The sequence below is a fragment of the Heloderma suspectum genome, chromosome 2 (genome assembly GCF_057233095.1).
Source record: "Heloderma suspectum isolate Gila_16-S chromosome 2, 16-S_ref, whole genome shotgun sequence".
NCBI lineage: Eukaryota > Metazoa > Chordata > Lepidosauria > Squamata > Helodermatidae > Heloderma > Heloderma suspectum.
Genome location: NC_139459.1, coordinates 136,518,941 through 136,525,476, shown reverse-complemented (window position 1 = coordinate 136,525,476; position 6,536 = coordinate 136,518,941).

The following is a 6,536-nucleotide window of genomic DNA, read 5'->3' as shown; positions in this document are numbered from 1 at the left end:
AAAATGGAAGCCCCGAGACGGGTGCCCAAGATGGGAGGAGGCTGCAGAACTCAAAGGGAGAGGATCAGGTTCACTCTGCCCCTCTCCCCTCGAGCTTGCCCCATGCTGGGGTTGCGGGCAGTGCTGGCCCCAGGTTTTTGAGGGCTCCCTCTCTCAGTGAGCCTGCCTTCTCACCATCATTGCCACCAGCTGCTCTTGCTCCTCTCTACCTACCGCTTGCTTGGCAGGGAAAGAGCTGGTGAGCATGAAGGCAGTGTCGTCCACTCCTCACCACCTGCGTTGACTGGCCAGAGCGAGAGGCAGGTGAGAAAGCAGGCTGCAATGGTGAAGAGGAGGAGCAACCCCAGGGCGCTCTTGTCAGTGGGTCCCTGCTGGGGTGTGGCCCTCGGTGGGTGCCCAACCATTCCTACCCTTGACGCCAGCCCTGGCTGCCAGGAGCAGGCAATCCTCGCGCTTTGAGCAGTGCAACCTCCTCTATCTCAGGCAACTCACTGGCCTGCACATCTGTCCTTTCAGCTCCACGGCTGGCCGCACGGCATGGCTGCGTGCGAGTCCTCTCTCCGTGTTATGTCCGTCTTCACTGGTAGTGCGAGCACTTGAGCTGTGTAACCCATACTTCTGCCCCAAGGAGCCAGGCGGCTGAACTTCCTTCACGTACTGCTGCCTGAGAGATTGCAGAGCTCATGTTTGGGCTTCCTATGTAGATGCCGCCCACTCTCGATTTGCCCCTTACTGTCTTCCTGTGCTCTAAAGATGCAGGCAAGGACGCAGACTAGGGAGTGCTGTGCTTAGAGATTCCTCTTTCCCCTCTTTTTCTCCCACCCCACTAATCATATAAGGTTGTGGCCTCTTGGTCAACAGTAACTAGGCCGCCTGTATGCCGATAAGGAACGTTATGCTATTTATGAATCACTTCTGTTCCGCTTCTTCCACTCCAATATACAGTCATAGCCCTGTCCCCCCACCAGAGTCCCTCAAAATCAGATGTGTACAAACTTTTTGGCCCTGAGGGCTGCATTAGACAGCACCAGGGGCCGTGTATATACATGCACACTTGCACATAAACACACACACAAACACACACAGTGGAGTCTAAGTTGTTCACTGCCACTTTCCCAGTTCCTGCCAGGAAATTCTTAGAAATTCCCATGTAATGCACATTTTCTGGTCAGTATTATGCTAATTACATCCATTGACACAAGGCTTTTAATCTGCATAATATATTTTGCCACCAATTCGATTTGCTTCTCGGTCAAGTTTGGGATTTGGGGGCAGTATCAAAACTCTGCCCATATACTCATTATTGTAACTTTTGAAACCAGGCTTGTACAACTTGTGACCCAACGAGATGAACGGAGCCTGCCAGTCATATCTGGCAGTCCAGAAGGGGCTTAATAAATCTGCTGGTTTTGCTGCTTGCCTGGTCATGAAGAAATCTGTATGCGTGTGTGCGCACGCACCTGTTGTCAAGCTCCGGCATAGCACATGGCAGGGTGAGTCATAAGTTGAGGAGGCCTGCTTTCAAGGGATGAACAATAAGCATAAGAATCTCGTCTCTCTCATGAAGAGATGTGGCTTTGATCAAGTGACATGAGGACTGTTTTCACTATGGCCACCAGTGCAAATGCTGTTTTAGCACATGTGACCCTCATCGCCCCCTGGGCCCCCTGAAGTTGCCCATCCCTGCTCTAGTGACTGAGCGAGGATCACAGGGCCCAAGGGAGAGCCACATATTACTTAGGCAAGCTGATGTTCCCCAAACTGCATTTGCTGAAGTAATACAAAGGTAGGGGACATTTGCTAGAGGAGAAGCAGGGGTGATGGTGGAAGGAGGGATTTGCTAAGCCCTTTCCACACCTGCAATTCTTCCCTGCCAAAGCCCCTGAGACTGTCCTTTGCTCAGCCAGGCTATGCCCAGTCTTGGAGCAGAGCGCAGGGTGGGACGGGGGGCAGAGGGGGGGAAGAAAACTAAAAACATACAGGGAGACATTGCAAGGGAGAAGCATTAAGCACCCCAGGCATGCCTGCACACGGATGTGCATACACCTTGCTGATTCTCGCATACAAAAGCTTCCTGCCCTCACATGTGTGTTAGCGTCTTCCCCAATAGGCTAGAGCAAATCGGGTGATATTCCCTGACTCCTGTAAAAAAGCAACAATCCCAAAACATCCAAGTCAGGCTTATTTTAAGGTCTGAGCAATGGGGGCAGGGGACACACCTCACTGCAGGGTGACTTGATCTTGTTAACAAGAGACAGCCTCACCTGGCTTGACGTTAATGTGTAGACCACTTCTGTATTATCAGGAAACAAACAGAATGGCAATAAAATGTTGCAGTGTATCTTATTTCCTCAGGGAGTGCCTAAGAGGAGATCTGTTTAAGGGTACCAGCCAGCCATTTCCCCAATGTCAGTGGGATGGTGAATCCGCTCTGGGTTTCATTCAGAACCAGTTGACACTCTAAAGGAACTATCCAAGATGCTGAACGCTATCCACAAAATGGGTTCAGCCCCTTGGATAGCTCTTTTAGAGTGTTGACTGTTTCTGACTGAAACCCAAAGCGGATTTAGTGCCCCACTGACATCGGAGCCACCAGCCTCCACTGCATTTCCCCCAAGCAGGGAAAACCCCCACCCCATTTTTCTTTTCTAGCCTATACTCATGGCTAGTGAGCACACTCAGTCCTCACTGAGCTTCTTTTTTCTTTTGCCCCATTATACATTATTTCTGTCTGTACTTCTGCAAACTTCAGGGTTGCCCCGGGCATGTTGATACCTCTCCTTTGTTTTTCAGTGGCCTTGTATTGGCTCCCTTTCTGTTGGCATTCACCACCTCAGTTTGCTGTTACAGGCAATGACAATGAGCCTATGTTGCATGTGAAGAACTTCCCATTTCAGCTGAAACAGAGAACCAGTCCTAGGTACCTTCCATATAACTTCCAGCTGTGTAGGGGAAAGCAGTGATAACCTTATTGTCTATTTTGTAAAAAGCTGTTATTTATGGTTAGTGCTCTTTCATTCTCCGCTAACTGTCTTGCTAGCCTGTTTTGTGGCTTGGCTAACCCCCAAATATAGTCCATAATAAAATAAATTAACATCATTTTATCAGTCTAGTAAATTACCTGCAGAAAATTATTGTGTCACCCTAATAGGTTCTCTCCTTGAAGAATAGCACCTTAGAAGAATGCTTTCAATAATTCCACCCACCCACCCACAAGTTATGTGTCATAATTTAGCTATTATGGTTACAGAAGAGATAACAACGGAGCTTTAATATTTCACAGCGTTTTTTCACTACTTTAAAGGATCCATTTTAAAACCTATTACGAATATTTTGTAAGCACTTATTGGTATTTACCTCTCTCAGTCCATAGCTCAGCGGGTACTTTTAAGTCTTCAGATACGGCCAAGGAAAACCTCCAAAACCAAATCTCAGAAATAAGTATTGTCTCTTTTAGGAAGGCCATATGATCAGAGGTGCAGATATATAAATCTGGTTAAATGGGAAGGCTGACTAGAAAAAGAGAAAAATGGGGAACAAGAAGTGCAAAAGGATATTGCAAAGACTGCTGTAGGGCCAATTCACATGGTAAGACATGACCCTGGAAAATTGAGTTTACATTCCAGTTGGCCACGTGGTTGTCTGATCGCTCCACCCTGCAGTCAGATTAAGGGAGAATGATTTACACCAGGGGTAGGCAACCTTTTGGGGCCCATGGGCACATTTGGCAATTTGGGAAACAGTCCTGGGCACTACCACAAAATGGGTGGGCTGCAGTAGAAAGCATCAGCCTGCAGCCACCTGACATCTTCATTTCCTAAGAATATATCTGAGTCCTATGTGTGGCCTAGAGGTGTTCATGGGAAAAGAAGATGGGAGCAGCTGGAAGTCCTCACTTTTGCATTGAAGCTAAATATATATGGCTTCAAAGCAAAATATTTTTGCTACACATATATGTAGCTTTTCTACATGAGGCATTTACTGTGTACTTGTCATTCCCTACTCACACTTTTTTATGGGTTCTTTAGACGATGTCCAGTTTAGCTTCTGTCTGTAAACAGCACAGGTTTTTTGAGCAGGGAAAATGGGGCATTATTTTTGAAAGCGAAAGAAAATGCCGTTTCCACTTGTGTATTTGTGCTATTCTGCTATATCACAGTGCCACCTAGAGGTTATTGAACAGAAAAGCAGGAAAGGAAACACTCCGTGTAATGCTTGGATCTCAGTTCTGCAATGAAACCGAAAGTAGATGCAGTGGATTAACAGCCTTGTGCAGAAAAGCTCTCTATCAAAGAGGCTTTCTCTCCCTACAACACTATTGCCTCTTCCTTTGTCATTTCCATAGTTTGATATGGCTTCTCTTCCATGTAGGTTTGGAGGCAATTTTCTTTTTGTGTCATTGTCTACGTTGCTGACAAATATTTTGGAAGGATGTGAGTAAAAAGGCTGAGGGCAGCAGGTGGAACCAAGCACACAATCAAAGCCAAACAATTTGTGTTTTCAAAGCAAGCTTTTCCTTTTGTTTTCTGGAGAGGAGAGAAGCCACAAAGTGTTTTTGTAAATCCTGGGGCTTTCACAGGCAGCCAGAAGTAACAGTGAGTGTTCAAAATAGGCAATCAGTCACAACCAATCAAGCCACATCAGACATATTCCATGTGGAAAGCAAGAGTGTGCATCCGTGCCCATACAGAGTCCTGGCACTTTGATTCTCAGGTTGAGAATGCGTATCTTAGCATACTGTTTGAAAACAATCACTCTAAAAAAATGCAGGAAGTATTTTATTCTTGTTGGAAATGTGGGTTGATTACTGCACCCTTAAAAAAAAAGTTGGTATATGTAAACCCAAAACATAATGTCTTACAGCACAATCTCATATTTCAGGGCCCTCATCCAGCCTATCTAATCTGGTTCAGCACCTGGCCCATGGAAACTCCTTGGGCTCCTCCAGCGGGCAGCTGCCCCTCCCAGTTCTGGCCAGGTCTTTTCCTCCTTGTCGAGAGCGGCGTGGGACTTCATGCCTCCCAGCATGTAGAAAGGAATAATGGGGGACTGATGTCAGTGAGGGCATCCTCACTGATGTCATGAGGCCTCGAAGGGCCTATAGGTCCCTGATGTATAGGATGCCCACCATGGATGTGTTGCACACCCCTGGATTAAAGGCACAGCAGAATTTTTTTTTAAGTCTTTGCCATCGTCTTTAAACTCGAGAAAGTGGGGCAAACTGAACCTCTCTTGGGGGAATTTCCAGAGGGATAGTCATGGTAGTTCCACAGTCTGGGTGCTGCTAGTGAGAAAGCTGCTTTCATGTCCCCACCAAGGCCTCAGACGTTGCATGCAGTTTTGTTGCTGCTGCTGCTGCTATTTATTGCTCAGTAAATCTTGCATTTGTATCACAGCCAAAATCTGGGGGCAAGTTTGCTTTTTCTAATTCCCACAAACACTCTCAAAGTCACACGTGGTTTCTCAAGCTAGAGAAGGGCTAAACATTCTCACAGGAGCTGTGAAGGCTGGTATGTGTGTCTGGCTGAGCTATTTATGGAGTGTGTGTCTGTACCATATAAGTAAGGCAAGGCTCTGCAGATAACACTGTATATATTACCTGCTGCAATGAAAATGTTCCTTTGGCCACATACACTGATTTGCAAACTATTCTGCAAGCAAGGAAGAAAATGCCTTATAATTCCATATCTCTACAGAATTTGCCATGTAACACAGCATTGGCTCTGTGCCCATAAAGCAGAAGAGTTCAGACTACAGTCACCTGATCCATTTACTCGCTTGAGTAAATGATTAGTTTGATATTCATTATTTGGGCCTTTTGTTCTTGGGGTTTTAAAAGTAGTTGATTGGTCCTGCGATTCCAAATCACACAGCTCAACTGTGAAGTTATGAAACTTGACTTTACTAAAGTAGAATATATTTTTATGATGCGATAACCTGAAGGTTCATTCACAAACTTAAAATGGAGATATAGGGTGGTCATGTGTCCTCTTTTTGAGGGGCAAACAGAGGACTGTCCCCTATTTGAAGGCATCCTCTATTTGAAAGGCTGTTCTGTTCAATTCTAGTGGTACATCTAAAGATAAAGGACCATAAGAACTATTGCCCATCAACAGTTAGCACCTGGAGAGGAGACTGATCACAGCCTTCAGCACTATGGTGAGATGTACTGTATTTCTATTTAAAGAGTAATAGTCATTTGTAAATGTACATCTATGCATATACATTAACATCTGCAAATTTTATGCAAATCATGAGAATCACTCCTGTTTTGTTAATCATCTGGAAAGTTGTTGTTGTTGTTCAGTCGTTCAGTCGTGTCCGACTCTTCGTGACCCCATGGACCATAGCACGCCATGCCTTCCTTTCTTTCGCTCTCTCCCGGAGCGTGCTCAAGTTCATATTCATTGCATCCGTGATGCTATCTAGCCATCTCATCCTCTGCCGTCCCCTTCTCCTTTTGCCTTCAGTCTTTCCCAGCATCAGGGTCTTTTCCAGGGAGTTTTCTCTTCGCATTAGGTGGCCAAAATATTGGA